We start from the raw sequence: 18,483 nt of genomic DNA, 5'->3' as shown, positions 1-18,483 counted from the left end.
GCTAAGTGAACTATAATGGGAAACAATTTATTTGACAAATTTAGTCCCTTCTCCTGCTTGCAAATAAGGCTTATGAAGTTGTTTGCCATTTTTATTATTTTTGTTTGCTATTTGAAACAATTGAATATTTATGGAAACAAATTTCGGCTTATTGATAGCTCATGAACTATTCAACATTTCTTTGCATATTTACTCTTTGTAGTTCATGCTGCATGACAGTGCATCTAATGGTAATTTGTTCTGTTCCCTGATTGGATGGCTGAATATATTATAAGATTGAAAGAGTTTACATATGTCGCTAACAGGGTAAAAACTTATTCATGTGAATATTCACAATACTTTCTCTTTCTACTAGTATTCTGTGTGAGCAACAGCAACAATAACAATAAAATCACTCATATGAATCATTGAATAGTAGGACTGGAAGGGACCACAAGAGGTCTTCTAGTCCAGTCCCCTGCACTTATTGCAGGACTAAGTATTAACTAGACCAACCCTGACAGGTATTTGTCTAACTTGCTCTTAAATATCTCCAATGATGGAGATTCCACAACTTCCCTAGGCAATTTATTCCAGTGCTTAAGTACCCTGACAGTTAAGAAGTTTTTCCTAATGTCCAACTTAAACCGCCCTTCCTTCTTGTCTTATCCTCAGTGGTTAAGGAGAACATTTTTTCTTCCATCACCTTGTAACCTTTTATGTACTTGAAGACTGTTATCATGTCCCCTCTCAGTCTTCCCTTCTCCAGATTAAACAAACACAGTCTTTTCAGTCTTCCCTCATAGGGCATGTTTTCTAGACTTTTAATCATTTTTGTTGCTCTTCTCTGGACTTTTTCCAATTTGTCCAAATCTTTCCTGAAATGCGGTGCCCAGAACTGAACACAGTACTCCAGTTGAGGCCTAATCAGCGCAGAGTGAGTGGAAGAATTACTTCTTATGTCTTGCTTGCAGCACTCCTGCTAATTGGGGGTTCTCAAACTTTTTTTGCTGGGACCCCCTTTGAAAATATTTCAGGCTGTGATGACCCCCCCATCCCATGCCACCCTTTTCAGCAGGCACGGGGGCTGTCAGATCAAGTCTCCCCATAATAACCTTGCAATCCCCTAAGGGGTCCCAGCACCCCAGTTTGAGAATCCCATCCCAGAATAATGTTTGCTTTTTTTGCAGTAGTATTACAGTATTGACTCATATTTAGCTTGTGATTCACTATGACCCCCTATGATCCCTTTCTGCAATACTCTTTCCTAGGGAGTCATGTCCCATTTTGTATGTGTGAAACTGATTGTTCCTTCCTAAGTGTAGTACTTTGCATTTGTCCTTCTGTCCGGAGAAAGTTAATTAAGAGGGTTGTGAATATTGTTAAAGTAAATTTGCAGTTTTTATTTGAAAGGGCTTTTTTTAGTGTTCACCCAATCTTACTTTCAGTGCTATCCTGCATAGTTTGCATTTCCACATTTCATAGATGATTATTTAAAGTCCATTCCTGTTTTCATTCCACAGTTTATACATTACTGGTGTTATACTTTGCTGCCAGCTTTAATTTGTTTATTAAATCTTTTTTTCTTTTTCTTTTTTTTAAACAAGAAAGCATCTGGAGATACAGTGTTTATTTGTCTTGTCCTTGAATTTTTGACTTAATGAATAACTTTAGCTGTGTTCTGTGGTTCTTAAAGCACCAAACTAATCCATCTGAATTTATGAAAAATCAGTCTAAAATATCATTAATCCCTCTATAGATTGATTCGTAATGTTTTTGTTCATATTTGAATACCACATTTTGAGTTTTTCCTACCAGTCTGTGAGAACTACATTAAAATAAATTTATATCTTCCCTGGTGAACTTAGTTTCTCATTTTCAAAGCCTTTGGTAATCAAAAATATAAAATCATTGGACATGTGTTGCTTCACTTCTGCTTGAAGTTCATATTTGGTACTCACTGTAAAATGCTGGTAAAATTTGTAGATTGTGTATTCCCACTTTGAGCACTAGAGCTAATAATTATAAATCCCACCCCACTTCAAAATCAAGCAGCACTAAACAACCCAATTCAATTAGTATTTAGATTTTTTTTTCATTATTACACTGAACTTGTAGTATTGATTCCTAGCCAATATTTAGTGTAAATCTTTACACAAATCTGAGGATCCACTGGAAATCATAGCGATTCCAGACAGGCAGTTGAACAGTGTAGATGGAAGTTACAAGATAGATAAGCAAGTGGCTCCATCTTCAGGACAGCTAGAAAATCACTCCTAGAAATCAGCCTGAGCTGCTGGAGCCTGTATTCATATATAGCAGTGCTTAATAAAAGTTCTTATTGTGAGATTCAGAGAAGAGATGTATCTTTTTAGAAATAAAGGTTTCTGAAAGCTTGTCACCTTTAGAAATTCAGTAAAATCCTTTCTCTCTTTTCAAAGACTATCACACTATGCTTGTGTCAGAGCCAATTAATTCGAACCCAGCACTGCTGTATCATTCTTTATAAGGTAAACCTGGGGCCAAATCCTCAGCTGCTGTAAACCAGCAGGGCTCCAATGAAGTAGAGTGAAGGTACATTGATTTATACCAGCTGAGGATCTGGCTGATGATGTCTAGGAAGAAAAGTTGTGAAGAAATTGTTAATTTCAGTTCTGTGGATAAGGCAGAAGAGAAGGAAAAGCCAGTCCTCAGACCTTCAAGCTTCAGATGTTTTTATATGTCTTTCTGCCTTCATCTCATCATATAGAAAGTGGCTATTTCTTCCCTTTCACTAGAACTAAAGAAATGCACCTATGCCCCCACAATGATGTGTGAGCTCAGCAGAGGCATCTTTGTTGGCTCTTGAGAAGTACATCATTGGGGACTGGTGACAAGGCATTTCCAGTGAAAGGTTCTTGACTGTAAAACTCTTTTTGGGGGCAGTCAACAAAGCAAGCTTGTTAACTTCCAAAAATTCACATTATAGAGACATAGGAACTGCAATGCCATATCAGACTACTGGTCCATCCAGTCAAGAATCCTTTTTCTGAGAGTGGCCAATACTGGGTGCTTCAGAGGTAGGTGCAAGAAACCCTGCAGTAGGCAGTTTTTTTTCCCTAAGCCACATTAGTCAGAGGTTGGCATACACTCTGCAACATTCTTTTCTCAAACTCTTTGGTGTTTTAATCCTTCCAAATGTAACTCTGGATGTTTCAGCCAAATCTTTGCCAGATGAATCTAAACTAACTTCCTACTTCTCTGGTTTTCTTTCTTGGTGGGTATGGATAAGTGGGGGTGGGTTGGCATTGCTGCCTAGTGTGAAAGGTGTTTCTTTTTGCTGTGCCAAGATGTCCCAATGTTGGATACTCTATATGTAAAATAAATAAATCCATGGAATCTTGGGTGCAAATGTCAAGAATTTGTATGTGATGATTTTCTTATCATGTTCCTTATTATTAACCTATCTCCTTACATTCTAATGCACAATAAATAATTAATGATCGATAGAGATAGGGCTTGATCCTGCAGTCCTTAATCAGGTAACTAGATCCATTGTCTTCAGTGGGACTAGTGATGTGAGTAAGGACTTCAGGACTGGGATCATAATGTGTACAATGAGAGAGAGAGAACCAGGAAGAACTGTTTGTTTTTTTTCTTCTTCTTCTTATACAGACCAGCAGCCAATGGTAAATACCAGGCAAGCAAAGAGGAAGGAAAGAGAATCAGCAGTGAAAAACAATGATCCCTGCAAATGCTTCAGGGGCCCACCTGCAAAAATAATGTTATTGCATGCTGCATAATCTGGATGCTTCCATGGCTTTCCATTGAAATGGAGCCCTTTGGTGAAGTGAGCACTACTGCTGTGTGTATATGGATTAGATCCCAAGAAATAGTGAGCCCAATATGGTTTAGCTTGTAATAATCTCACTGTGTGGCAAAAGGTGTGAACTCCAATTTTACATAAGAATTACGGTAAAATTTTCAAAAGCACCCAAGTGACTTAGGAGCCTAAGTTCTATTTTTTTTCCCAACAGTGTTTGGAATTTAGGTGCCTAAGTCTCATGAAAAGATGCCTAAGTGGAAAAAACTCACTTTTGAAAATAGGACTCAAGTGCTTTTGAAAATGTTACCCTTGTTCTGAAAGGCAAGGCTGTCCCCATATTGCAGTCCAAAGGAGGGTTTGTGCTGTGAGATTTTATTCCTTAAATGAGCCATTAAGTAGAGTTTCATTCTCTCAATAGCTGGCAGACATTCAGAGCTTTTTTTCCTGGTAACTCATGGGTTAAAGAACCTATGGCCCTTCAGAAGACTGGAGATGACAACTACTTTATCAGGGTCTATTATAGTCTGACTGAGTGACATTTTAATGTCTACGGTTGTGTCTGAGCTGTTGCTCAGTGTATAATGCATTTGCCTACACAATTAAGGCCTGATCTAAAGCTCATTGAAATCAATGAAATCCTTACTGCACTACCAGGGCCAGATCCTCAGTTGGTGTAAATGGGGCTATTGCTTATACCAGCCCAGGACTGATCCCTAATATCTAACAACTCACTGATTTGTAAAGTGCTTTAATATAAATATGAAAAACGCTAAGTAAAACCACATTCTATAAACTAATGCATTGGCATTAGCAAAAATACCACAGAACAAGAAGCAGGCATGTCTGGGAATAACAGCACATGATCATTACAGGAATGTGAGGCGTGAGGCTGTTTGCTTTATCCTGAACTGGCTGTGACTCTTCATCTGCTCTACAGATTTTGATCTGTGCTCAAGAAGCACTTCTGGCACAGGCTGTGTTGGGGAGCAGGCAGCCCCTTTTTTGGCTTTACCCTCTGTAGTGTGTGTGTGTGTGTGTGTGTGTGAAATTTATTTGTGTGTGTATATATATAAATATATACAAGCACACGCTTTAAACCTAATAGTGGGGAACTAAGACTCTCACATTTGTTTGAAAATATAAAGGGTGTCAATCATTATCTTTTTCCCTCTTTCACCTGAGGAAAGATGGCAGAGTTATTGATGTGTAGTTCCTGACAGATGTTGACAAGGGAGATGCATGTAACTAACTCCCTTGGAGCTGCTGCAGAGACCGATTAGCATGCCTGTCATGTGTGCTCCAGAGCCCCGAGGGAACCTCCAGATATGTCAACATCTGGTCAGAGAATGGAATTCTCAAGATCCACATATAGGGCATATACATTGGAGACCTTTAATGAGTGATGTGAGAGGTGTATAATTCTGCAGTAAATCTGCATTATAATAGACTATTGCCAGTAGACACAGATCTCCCTGAAAATAGCACCCTTTAGCTGTTGCCACTGGCAGTACCAGCTGCTGCAATGTGAAGCAATCTACTGGTTTGAACAGGAATATGTGAATTTTCCATCATGTCATCTCTCTGTTTTAAACATGATAGTTCAGTGTGTTAGGGGCTAATCAGAAAAATCTAAAGTTTCTCTCCTTCATCATTATTATTTATTAGACAAACAGGACAGTAAAGAGACAAGGACCTTCCTCTGGAAAGTTTTCAATAAATGCCCAGTGTATCCTGTAATCTTGTGGCCACAGACTTTGCAGAATTGACCCATTGCTACTGAATGGGTCCCAGAGTAATTTTTTAAAAGGATGTTACTGGCCTTTATGATTATGAAGTTAACTTTCCAAATGTAAAATGAGTGTAAATGAATACAGTATTGTTTCCCAGAGTCTTCATGTAGCCTGAAACAATAGCTGTGAGAGGGGTGAGCTGCCACCCTTAATCTCACTGCGGTGTTGACTCTAACCCTAATGATGTCAGTTTAAATGGCATCTTGTTATTAGTTCACTGAGGCCACTTAAGCAGAACCATTCAGATAATGTGCATGCTCCTTGTTTTTAAACCGTGGTGAATACTTGAGCAAGGGGCAGTTGACTGCTTTCAAGAGTAGCTGAGTCGAGGAAGTAGGAATTCAAGCGCTCTCTCCAAATTTAATGTCTCCTCAGTCCTGTCCACAAGGGGGGAGAGCAACCTGCATTCCCCCTCTGTCAAACACCTTTGTATTCTCTCATCTGTGCTGCTCCTTGTGGTGGAAGGAACTCTCCACCGCCTTGTCCTCCCTTAAACTCTTCTCTGCCAGGATGCCTATAAAACACTTGATAAGAGCTAGACAGCTGGTGTGCTGCTTGTCACATTCATCTTATTGTTATCTTGTGTTCCCCCCATCTGTTTGTTGTATTCACTTGTTGTCTCTCATCTTATATTTACAATGTAAGCTCTATGAAGCAGGGACCATCTTTTTGTTCTGTGTTTGTACAGCACCTAGCATAGCGGGGTCCTGATCCCTGACTGGGGCTCATTCATGCTACCATTATACAGATACATAATAATAATGATGATGATGATTAACAGATTTCTGGGTGACAATTTCATTTCACCTCCCATGTCTTCCTGGATGTCAAGTGCCCCTTCCTAGCTGTCAGAACCTCCAGCTCTCCCCTGACATGCAAATATGCATTTTCAGGACAAAATTCTGGCACATACTATAAACTGAAAATGTGAGGCACAGTGTAACACATTGACTGTAATATGAGATTAAATAACACAAGGAATACTTTAAAGACTAACACATTTAATTTCTTCAGGCATAAGCTTTTGTGGGCTGTCACCCACTTCGTTAGATGTAAGGAATAGAAATCACATGTGTGTATATATACCTCCTATGTGATTTCTATTCTTACATCTGACGAAGTGGGTTACAGCCCATGAAAGCTTATGCCTGCAGAAATTAAATGTGTTAGTCTTTAAAGTGCTCCAGGACTCTCGTTGTTTTTACTGTATACATACTAACATGGAATACTATACCGATTGCTTTCTTGATGTTCATAGTTAGTTCAGTGAATCCCTCCTCTTTTCAATTTACATGAAGCTGCCACAGGATTTGTAGTTTCCTATATTGTTGAATACAGGGGACCTAGCCTTGCCCAGCATCTAGGTCTAGGTTGCTGCAGGGCACACAGGGGCTTGCTTGTAGCCAAAGTGGCTGAACCAACCCTCACTGAAATCAAAAAGGTCAATATTTGTGAAAATGGGTCCCTAAAATGAGTCTCCGGAGTCCATAGATAGACATTAAAGTCAGGATTTGCATTGGGGATTTTTAAAAGCTGTCAGCAGTGGCCTAACTCTGCTTCCATGAGAGTTGATGGGTTTTACCATTGATGTTAGTGGGAGCAGAGGTAGTCTGTGCACTTTGAAAAGGCCACCCTGGAGTTTAACTTTAGGCATCAGTTTTTAAAATATTGACTTTAATGGTCATTGCATCATGCCCTAAATAGACACTGTATAGATGAAGAAAGGTGAGTGAGATGAGCCAAAAGTAAAGTGATTGAGTGGAGAATTTTATCACACTTCTTTAGGTCTTAGCTTTTCATTATTTGTTGTCTCTTAAATGCTCCTCTCCTTATGTCAATATTGCTGGTGGCACCTCTGCCCACTGGTGTCACTTAATTCATGTACGAATATTTGAGGTCATATTTAGAAAGGAACGTGTCATCCCTATTCACACACATTAGCTCTTTCCTCCCCCAAATATCAGATTTTGGCTTCTAAGTGTGGAAGTATTTAGTTCTTTCTTTCACTTGCTGAGCCATGCATCCCTTGTGTTCCTGGACATGTCTGGATTAGATTTCCACTGAAGGACTGCGTTCACTGACAGGCAAATGAGAATCCAGATGAGAGGAGAATGTGAATGTAGGTCTCAAAAACTGAAAAATTTGCCCCAAAATATTCATCATCTTATGGAATTTGGATTTATGAATAAATGTGATATTTTAAATTTTGACACTTGGTGGCACTGCAGTTAATGTTTATATTTCTCTAAGGTCTTTTTTTCTTTTGTGATTTATTTTTGGTTTGCTTTCTCTATTTGTAGGTGTTACTTGGATCACAAAGCACAGTGTAACACCTTTGCTGTCCCTGGTTTTTACAAGACTCAAAGTGAATTGGGTTTAGAAATTCCTGAAGAGCCCGGAGCCATGTTTCAATACATCTTAATCTAAAAAATACCAGTTATTACAAAATGTGTGAGCTCCACTCTAGTAAATCAGTTCAAAGGTAAGCTCGCAGTCCAGTGATTAGGAGTACAATATGTCAATATACAACATTCATATAAGAGTACATCAGATGCTTTTTCCTGTGGTAGAAAAGAGCTACACAATGGTCCTATTCCCAACAGACACTGAAGATATGTCTAAGTAAAGATGATAGGCAGATAAGGTTCATATGGTAGTTTCCATGCATAATATGTAATTGAATGATAGTCCCCATTGTTGCAGATTGGGACTAATGCTGCCCCCAGTCTTCCTAGAAGTTCCAAAGGTTCATCTCCAGACCCTCAGATCTCAGGGGAACTACTGCAGGCAGGGGGTTTCTATGTTGAGGCCTTGTACCTTTGCTCTGCTATGAGGTCTTGCATGTCTCCAGACCCCATGTCAAAATGGCTCCACTGAAGCTGTGCTGTTAGCTAGGCACTCCCTCAGTGGTGTTGTCTCCCTAGCCATCTAATAGAGTTTTTCATGGCAGGGAGGAGGACTCGCACATGATAATGGTGGCTCAGTCAGCATTGACTCTTGTCTTTTTGTATTGCAAGTTTGGTGTGTGCTCTGTGCAGAGGGAGACGGTGTCATGAACAGCAGCTGTCTCTTTGGCTCCATCATAACTGGCCTCAGTCCCGACTCCCTGCAAACAGTAGACTTTGTTTTCAGGAAGGAAATCACAAATTCATATTAATTATTAGGACAAAGTTCATTTTTAAGTGCAAATCATTAGAACTGGTACAGAAAATAAATGGGGCACATCCACACAACATTATATTTAAACTGAGTCCCCAAAGATTTCCATTTAAATCTAACATTATTTATTGATCTAGTTAATTCCACCTAGTTTTTAAAGTTAAAGAACCAAAGAAATAAGAGTCTATATGCAGTAAACAGGAGATAGAACAAGATTGCTGTTACAGGCTTAATGGAAAATGATTAGGTCACAGGCTTAAAGCAAACAAGACATTTTTATGACAGAAAATGTAGTGAACATGTGCAAATTGAAAAAGGTAGATGAAGGAGCATAACAAATTGTGAGTGATGGTTATGTGCCACCAGCTGTTCATGGAGAAATGATGGAGGAGCTACACTGACATGGGAAAATTATCTCCTCCTCTACACCATAGAGTACATTCTTATTTGATGGTGCCATGTGGTGAAAGCCTCAAACATATGGCAAGATCAATTTTGGTTTTAGATGTATGTTTTTAATGCCTTTTAACATTTGATCTTCACATTTCATTGGTCTCAGTGGATGAAAGTGAGCATCTTGTAACATCCTGCTGCTTTACAGAGGCTGGTTTTACATTGGTGGTCTTTGGAGCTGGGAAAGAAAGAGGGAAATTTAGCCTCTAAGCAGGGGGAATCTAATAACAGCAGAAGTGAACATTCATCATCAAATTGCTAACAAAAGAAATTAGAGCGTATTCCACTTATTCAGGCTTCAAAAAGATCAGCGGATGTGACAAGTGCCCTTGCAGTCTAGTCACTATTTGAATAGTTATTGGCAATGTAGCTTCCTTCAGTAGTCACATTGTTTGTTTTTCTTGATTTACTGTCATAACTTTCTTGTTGTAATTGCCTCCATCTGTTAAACGCAGGAGACTGTATTCCTTTAATACACAGGTTTGATTTTAACTCCTCAAGGATTTTAACTCCACTTGACCCTGAACTCAGCCCTTTGAGCCAAAGGACAATATCACTCGTGTTTTTTTCTTGGGGACTCTCAGAATAGGAGTGATCTTTCAGGACATTCAGTAGAATGCAGAATCTGGGCACACTGAAGAGATGTTTTCATTATTGGCCTTGTCTACTTGAAAAAGTTTCCCCAGTTTAACTTAAATTGGTTAAAAAAATTATTTACTTATTTCAATGTCAGTTGAATGTCATGTGTGACAACTCTTATTTCAGTCTGAGTGGTTTTAAGTCCTAAATTTACAGACAAAAGCAAATATAAATGGTTTTAAATTGATATAAGACACCATGAATAAAAGTTACTCTAGTTTAACTACACCAATTTAAATTAAAGAGCCATGGAACATCTGTGTGTTGACAAGCCCTAAGGCCTGATCCACACAGACATACATGCCTGCTTAACTTTAAGCGTGAGTAGTCTCGTTTATTTCCATGAAACTACTCATATGCTTAAAGTTAAACCTTTGCATGAAGCTTTGCAGGACTGGAGACAAAGAGCTTATTGATTATGATTGGAGCCTATGGTACGCATTCAATTGCTCCTCTTAGGTTCTGTATCCATGGGCCTGATCTTGCACCTTTTGAAACCAATAGGAGTTTTGACATAGGCCTTCAGTGGGAGCAGAATCAAATCCCATGACTTTTCAATAAAAGCAGGCAAGTACTGCATGTGGTTCCTGCCAAGAGGTATTTGTGAAGCATATCTGCATGATTCCTTCTGCTAAGGAAAGAGATGTCCTTCAGTATTTGTTCCATGAGTACTAAAAGAGCTGATCTTATACTGAACTTATTTATTAGGATTAGTAATAACATTTCTTATTTCTGAATTAAAGTAGATTTCTCACATTTGTGATAAAAGGAAGATTGCATATTATTACTTCATACTATGATATGAAAAACACAAGAAAAAAAGGTCAAAGTCAGTTCAATGAGATTTTGCATAGTGAATATACAATTGATTCATTTTCAGGTTTTAGGACCATACAAGATGAAAGCCTATGATAACGTTTCCCCAAACAGCTGTTGTGAATTGTGCTTTAGAGGAACTGTATGTGTCCTATTATCAGGCAGATTATTTTAATATTATAATATATTGTATTTACAAAGCCCAAAGTACTTTACAAATGATATATAAGTGAAATAAGCCCTAGACAGTCACTTAAAGGACACACACAAATCACATGTATAGTGGAGGTCATACTTAAAGATAAAAATATATTGTACTGGAATCCTTGAGGCTACTTTAAACTGGTTACAGAGATGTGGGAGACAGCTTGTTGCAGACGGACCATAGTTCAAATTCCATTATAAGCTATATATCATCTAGATAACTTGAACTCTCACTGAAAGGCAGCCACCTCTGGAGTGGAACATGGCAACTGTTAACACTGCACAGCTAACTTATACAGCAGAAAATGACAGTAGGGGACTGTGGCTCTCCTTAGCACATACAGCTTAAGTAAATAGGCTGTGCATTGGGGAGATCTGTGGAGGATGGAACCCCTCCACCCCACGCTTGAAAGCCTTAACTGCAGCTGGGATTCCGGATCGTTGATCTGTATAATCATGGATTCATTGACCTCAAGCTGCATCCTCTCCAGCCTGTTCTCATATACACAATAGGACACATGCAACTCCTATATGGCATTGCTGTGGCACGTAGTGCATACCGTGTACAGAGGCACCCCGCATTTACTGTATCGTGCATAGTAGAACATTAAGGGTTTCACTGTATCCAATGCTTTCCACTGAGGAATGTGGCAGGATTTTCCTTTCATGAAAAACAGTCTCTAGCTTGAGGTGTTTTAGGTATGCAGAATGTGCCAGTAATTTTCCACACTGAATTTGGATGTGAGGCCAGGGTTAACTGTCACACTTACCAAAAAAGACCAAAGTTTTAAAGTGGTTTCAACATAATACCTCTGCATGGGTACATAATCACTTGTACAAATAATTCTGAACAAGTCTTTACACACGCAAGAGATAGAATGTGTTTTCACAAAACATTCCCTTTGCATGTGCAAACGACCACATATGCAACATTAGAAGCTTCCTTTATAAAATGTGACCCTTAGCAACCACAAGTGATCAGGAGATTCAGTTTTATATTTCCATCTTGAAGTACAGCAGCCCAGTGTCTCATGCTGGCATTGGGTAGCACTGACTAGGGAGAAAAGTGCCACCTTCTAAGCACGAAAGCCACAGGCTTTTCCTTGGAGAACTGCCATCCAGCTATTGACTAAATCCAACTCTGCTTAGCTTGCAAGAGTTGATGAGATCACAGCCTGAGGTGATATAGCTTCAGAGCAGGTTAGGGCTGCTAAGGCATAGCTTGGTCTTTTAAAGTCAACATTATTACATTCCTTCCTTACCACAGCAACCTTGCTTTCAGGCCTTTTGTAGTTTCCTCATCTAGAGAAGAAATTGTCCGTTTTAGAAAGACAGGGATTTTCACTAAGCACTTTTTCCTCCATGACTATGGCTTAAAAATTCTTGAGACTTAGCTGCAGTTAGAAAAAAATATGTTAAACTTAGGCCTGGTCTACACTGGCAATGGAGGTCGACGTAAAGCTGCATACGTCGACCCCCTAAAGTATATGTCTCCACTGGCACGTAAGTTCTGCCGATCTAAATCACGGTAAAAGTTGACCTAATAAAACCACCTCCACAAGTGGCGTAGCGCTGAAGTTGAATTCCATGAGTCGCATTTCCATCAGTGTAGACGGAGCGCAGAGTAAATCAATGCCATTGGCCTCTGGGAGGTATCCCATAATGCTCTGTTGTGACCGCTCTGGACATTCATACTCTGCTGTAACATGGCCATGTAAACAGGAAATATCTCCTCCGCTCAAGCCCCAAGAAATTTTGAATTCCCATTTCTGGTTTGGACAATGTGGAGAGCTTTGTAGCTGAACTGCTCATGGTGACTGCATGGCCCAAACGTGCTCCAGCGTGGAGTCGACCAGAGGTCTTGGATCTCATTGGTCCATGGGGCGAAGAGTCTGTTCTGGCTCAGTTCTGAGCCAGTAAAAGAAATTTAGATATCCACGAGAAGATATCTTGTGGTGTGTTGGAGAAGGGGCACAACAGGAATGCGCAGCAGTGCTGCGTTAAGATCAAAGAGGTGAGGCAGGCTTATTAGAAAACTAGGGAAGCTAACAGCTGTTCTGGCTCCTCGCCCAAAACATGCTGCTTTTATGGGGAACTGCACATGATTCTCGGCGGTGACCCCACCACTGTGCCACCACGCAGCATTGATATCTCCACAAATCCCAGTCCAGAACAAATGAGGACTCCTCTGTGGATGAGGAGGATGAGGATAGCAGGGTGCAGGAGAGCAAGGTATCCATTCTCCCTGAGAGCCAGGACCTGTTCGTTACCCCAGAGCAGCCCTGCCACACACAGGACAGCGGGACTGATCGAGATGCTGGAGAAGGCACATCTGGTGAATGTGTGTGGCAAATCTAATTTTTGTGGTTATGTCCCCAATCCAGTTTCTTAAAAGGAGTTTGTGTTTTTGAGGGGAGGGTCTTACACAAACTTCAGTGGAGGATTACTCCCGGAACAGATTATTTATGTGCAGAGGTATGCTTCGAGAAACTTCTGTGGATATCTCAAGGAAACTTTCATGTAGGTAATCTGTTAACCTTTGCAGAAGGTTTCTGGGGACGGCAGCCTTATTTCTTCCACCATGGTAGGAGACTTTACCCCGCCACTCTGCTATTAAATGAGCCAGCATCATCACAGAACACAACATAGCAGCATAAGGGCCAGGCCTGTACCCTGATGCTTGCAGCAAATCTTCCCTTTCCGCCTGCATTACCCTCAGGAGACTATCACACATGGTCGCCTAGGGAAGATGGCGCAAGTTTAAAATACCTGACCAATACAGTCACTCCATATTATTCCTCTGCTGTGGCTAGTGTCCCTGGGTGCCTCCCCAAGACAATTCCTAGTACTGATATTGTTGCTATGGGCGTTATGGGTCAGGACACTGGTTTCACTATGTTTTCTGCTACTACACTTCACCGCAGTGTCCTCTAATCTTTTTTGCCCACTTCCTCCCAAACCAGTCCTTGGGATGTTACAGGGGAGCCCAGTGATACCTCTCCTTGTTCAAGTGTGGATTGTGGAGTTTAGTGCTAATGAAACTACTCCATAATTGATGCAAGGGCCCCTTGCTTACCATGTCTGGAATGCCACTCTGACCCGTCCGCTACGTACAGATTGGGATGCGGGTCTGGCTTTTCCTTGTGAACATGAAGGGGAGTTCTTTTTACATTGTAACATTTCTTTTACTACTTGGGTCAGCTAACAATGGCAACCTTGTGCTTTGCTTGTCTTATAGTCGATACTTTAGCCTTCAGCCCCCCTTTCAGAACTCCTGCTGAAAGACTTTCCCAGATTAGGAAGAGGAAAAAAAAAACCGTGGGATGACATGTTCAGTGAACTAATGAATATTTCCGCAGCTGCTGACACAGAGCTCAGAGCCTGGAGGATGTCCTTGTCTGAAAAACTAGACATGGACATGGAACACACAAGATCTGCACAGGAGCAGGAGTGTGATATGCTACAGGAGATGTTGTGTATTATGAAGAATCAATCCGACATGCTGAGGCACGTGGTTGAGCTCCAGGAAGAGCAGGACAGACTCCCTCTGCAGCCCCTCTAAAATGCTCCACCGCCTACCACTTCATTACCTCTCACCCCCAAGCGCTCTAGGAGGAGGCTGAGCAGAGTGCAGTACATGCTGCACTCCACACCGGTGAAGTCAAGCAGAAAGACATGACGACCACTTTAAGAACTGCACGCAACCACAGCTGCTTGCACAGTGACACTTTACAATGTTAAGTTATCCTCTTTCCCCCTCACTGAATCGGGTCATAAATAAAACTTTTCAGTTTTAAAAAACATCTCTCTTTATTCATTTATAGCTTGGGCAGGGAAAGAAGGGGAGGGTGCCACTGGTGCGAGGGTGGGGGATGAGAAAGAAAGGCACAGCAGAGACATACATTACTGTGGTTCATTGCAGAACTGATTTTTCAATGCTTCCCATAGGTGAAGCACTCCACGGTTGGTTCTGAGCATAGCACTGGAATCTGGCTGCTCAAAATTTGCAGCCAGCCTATCAGCCTCCACAGCCCAACCCTGGGAGAACTTTTCACCCTTTGTTTCACACAAATTATGGAGCACACAGCATGCAGATAAAACTGATGGGATGTTCTTTTCACTGATATCAAGCCTAGTGAGTAGACATCTCCATCTGGCCTTTAAATGCCCAAATGCACATTCCACCACCATTCTGCACTTGCTGAGTCTGTTATTGAAATGCTCCTGCTCGCTGTCCAAGTGCCCGGTGTAGGGCTTCATTAGCCAAGGGAGCAAGGGGTAGGCAGGATCCCCCAGGATCACTATTGGCATTTCCACATCCCCAATATTTATTTTTTGGTCAGGGAAGAAAGTGCATCTTATTGAACAGACCAGAGTTCCTAAAGTTGCAAGTGTCATGCACCTTTCCAGACCACTCCACATTGATGTCAGTGAAATGTCCCATGTGATCCACAAGGGCCTGCAACACCATTAAGAAATATTCCTTATGGTTTATGTACTCTGTGGCAAGGTGGTCAGGTGTGAGGATAGGGATATGTGTGCCATCTATTGCTCCTCCACAGTTTGGGAACCCCATTGCGGAAAACCCGTCCACTATGTCCTACACGCTTCCCAAAGTCACTACTCTTCATAGCAGAAGTCTTTTAATGGCCCTGCGCACTTGTTCCAATGGTGGATTTACTGACTCCGAATTGACTCCCCACTGACCGGTAGCACTCTGGTGTTGCCAGCTTCCACAGAACGATGGCCACTCGCTTCTCCACTGTCAGAGCTGGTCTCAAGTGAGTATTCACGTGCTTCAGGGCTGGGTACAGCTCCATGCAAAGTTCAATGAAAGTGGCCTTTCGCATACGAAAGTTCTGCAGCCACTGCTCATCATCCCACACCTTCATAACAATGTGATCACATCAGTTTGTGCTCCACGGACTGAAGATGCTGCGTGACAGCCTGCAGCAAACGGGAATTGTTTCGCTCTATGGCTTGTAGCAGGGCGGCCTCAATAACATCGCTATTTTCCATGCTGCAGCTCCTCTCTCGCTTTTGGAAATGCTGCAGGATAAGCTGTGAGGTATTTGTGATGTTCACAATGATAGCGCAGAGCTGAGCGGGCTCCATGTCTCTCCAGCAATGGCACGCGCACAGCATAGGAAAACGGCACGAAAAAGCGTTTGCGGTTTGTTTGGGACAAGGAAGGAGGAGGAGGGAGCATGTTGCATCATGGGAGGATGACAAGCTTCCCAAAAGCCTCTATGGCTAGTTGCACTGTGGGATAGCTACCCATGGTGCACTGCTTTGAATGTCAACCCAAGCATGGCGAGCAGGGATGCAAGAACCCGGTGCAAGGAGTGTGGTGTGATCATGCTCCTGCGACTTCTACAATTCGGTGGGTGAAAGTTGATTTAAAGTAAATAGACTTCACTCTGCAATGTAGACATACCCTTAAAATCCAGATATGCTGAAGCAGGAAATTTCCACCCTCACTCAAGAGCTGCAACAGCTGCAGCCAGTGTCCGAGATACATGGCTTTGATCAGACAGCATGAGAGCTGCAGCAGTGGGGAGGTGTCTGTAGGGCACTAAAACCTTTCACAGACTCAGATGTATTTAAAAATCAGTAAACACTTGTGGTGGGTTATGCATGCTATTGCAGAGTGGCTCTGCAGCCCTATCCTATCTTGTTTAGTGCTGTCCTTTTAAGACAGGGCCTTGCAGAGCCTAACAGAAGTGTGAGCTAATTCCCAGCTGAAGGTTTAGGGTCCCCACTGAGAGGTTCCCCTCCAGCTGAGACAATCAAGTGCCGCTGAGCCTAGCTGGATTTTTAAAAGGGGATTGGACTATTATTAGATACCAAGCAGGGTTCTGCTGACCAGTAGTCAAAGGATGTGATATAAGAGTTGCCCACTAGATTTTTTTTTTAAGAAGTATTTATAGACTGCTAAGTTGCATAAGGGAATATGGCTGGATACTCTTTGGTTGGTTCTTTAGGCCAGTGGCTCTAAACCTTTCCAGACTACTGTACCCTTTCAGGAGTCTGATTTGTTTTGCATACCCACAAGTTTCACCTCATATAAACTACTTGCTTACAAAATCAGACATAAAAATACAAAAGTGTCACAGCACACTATTACTGGAAAATTTCTTACTTTCTCATTTTTACCACACAATTATAAAATAAATCAATTGGAATATAAATATTGTACTTACATTTCAGTGTATAGTAAATAGAGCAGTATAAACAAGTCATATGAGATTTTAGTTTGTTCTGACTTCGCTAATGCTTTTTATGTAGCCTGTTGTAAAACTAGGCAAATATCTAGAGGTACCCCCTGGAAGACCTCTGCATACTCCCAGGGGTACATGTACCCTGGTTGAGGATCACTTCCTTAGGCTGAACCCTATGAACTTTCTCTCCAGCTGCTCAGATCCTGATATTGCCACACCATAAAAGATTAAGATAATTCTTATAGATGTTCTCCCTGTGAGTCCATGTTACATGTCTGTCATAAGACTTTTTAGGGTGGAAGAAAATATGAGATTACTCATAGTTTGAGGTTCGTTTGTTTTTTTAAAATTATGTCTATTTTTTAAAAGTGAAAAGAGTTTTCTAAATTTCTCTAAATCCATCAGTTCATGTATCTATATGTGATAATACAGTCTGGTAGTTGGTGGCCTATAGCCTTTGTGTTAATCCACAGAAACTATCTTTATTACACATTAGTACCAGATTTGTCATATTTTATTGGCTAATCTCTACCTAGTTTGACACCTTTGTGAGATTTCACATTCAGAGAGATTGTGTGAACAAACAACAAGTTTTCCTTTGTGTGAGGTATGCTTTCTCTATTCACAAATCCTACAGTGCAAGGTTAGTTACTGCTGGACTGGTTTTTGATACTTTAAAGGGAGATATTGGATTGTAGCTACATACTGCAGAGGGTATTCTGAGACTTAGCAAAACAGAGTAAAATTTCACCAAATTATCTGAGGTGGATCTGTTTTGAGTGTACAGATATCTCCTTGATGTCCCATCCAATATGAAGCATTCTTCCCCTGTGACTATTTTCTTTGTTTTTCAGAAGTGGGCAAGGTCTGAAAAGCTCCATTTCCATGCCTTTCATTCTGCTGGTAAACTACTGTAAGTCAAATCATTAAGAGCATTACATCTATTCCTCTACTGAAGCAAATGTAGTCCCTCAGTTAAAAGAGGACAAGCAATGGATTGCAGCTGATTTATTTTTAGTAGCAGAGCTTGAGTATAAAGGAAGTACTGGGTTATAGAACAGAACACGATCTGGCATTTTAGTTTTATGTTCTTTAGATTATGGATAAAATGTTCAAAAACTCCCAAGATCCATTTTCAAATATCACTTAAACACATAGGGCTCAGAGCCTCAAGGGTATTTAGGGGCCTAAAAGCTTGTCCCAAAGTAAGACTAAGCTGATGTCCATGCTACCCCACAGTTTGGACTACCACGGTGTGAGTAGCAGAGCGTGTAAAAATGCTGCACGGTAACACCCCTGTGGTGGACACTGTAGGTGGGAACTAAAGGGTTCCTAGTTCTCGTTAATGTAGTCATCTTTGAACAGGACTACATTAATGTGAACTAGGAACCTTTCAGTTTGTGCCTCCAGCATCCGC

At 41.1% G+C, this 18,483-nt stretch overlaps 1 long non-coding RNA gene across 1 annotated transcript; it reads left to right on the top strand.

Annotated features, from left to right (window-relative positions):
- Window positions 1-2,618: 2,618 nt before the first annotated feature.
- LOC137154140 (uncharacterized) lies at window positions 2,619-3,884 on the top strand. Its single transcript, XR_010920104.1, has 2 exons — window positions 2,619-3,038; window positions 3,634-3,884. It is a non-coding gene; the product is annotated as an uncharacterized lncRNA (long non-coding RNA).
- The last annotated feature ends 14,599 nt before the right edge of the window (window positions 3,885-18,483 follow it).

This window comes from Emydura macquarii, unplaced genomic scaffold (genome assembly GCF_026122565.2).
Source record: "Emydura macquarii macquarii isolate MOO-44397 ecotype Brisbane River unplaced genomic scaffold, CSIRO-AGI_Emac_v2 contig_1253, whole genome shotgun sequence".
Lineage (NCBI taxonomy): Eukaryota > Metazoa > Chordata > Testudines > Chelidae > Emydura > Emydura macquarii.
This window is presented reverse-complemented; position numbering and strand designations above follow the sequence as displayed.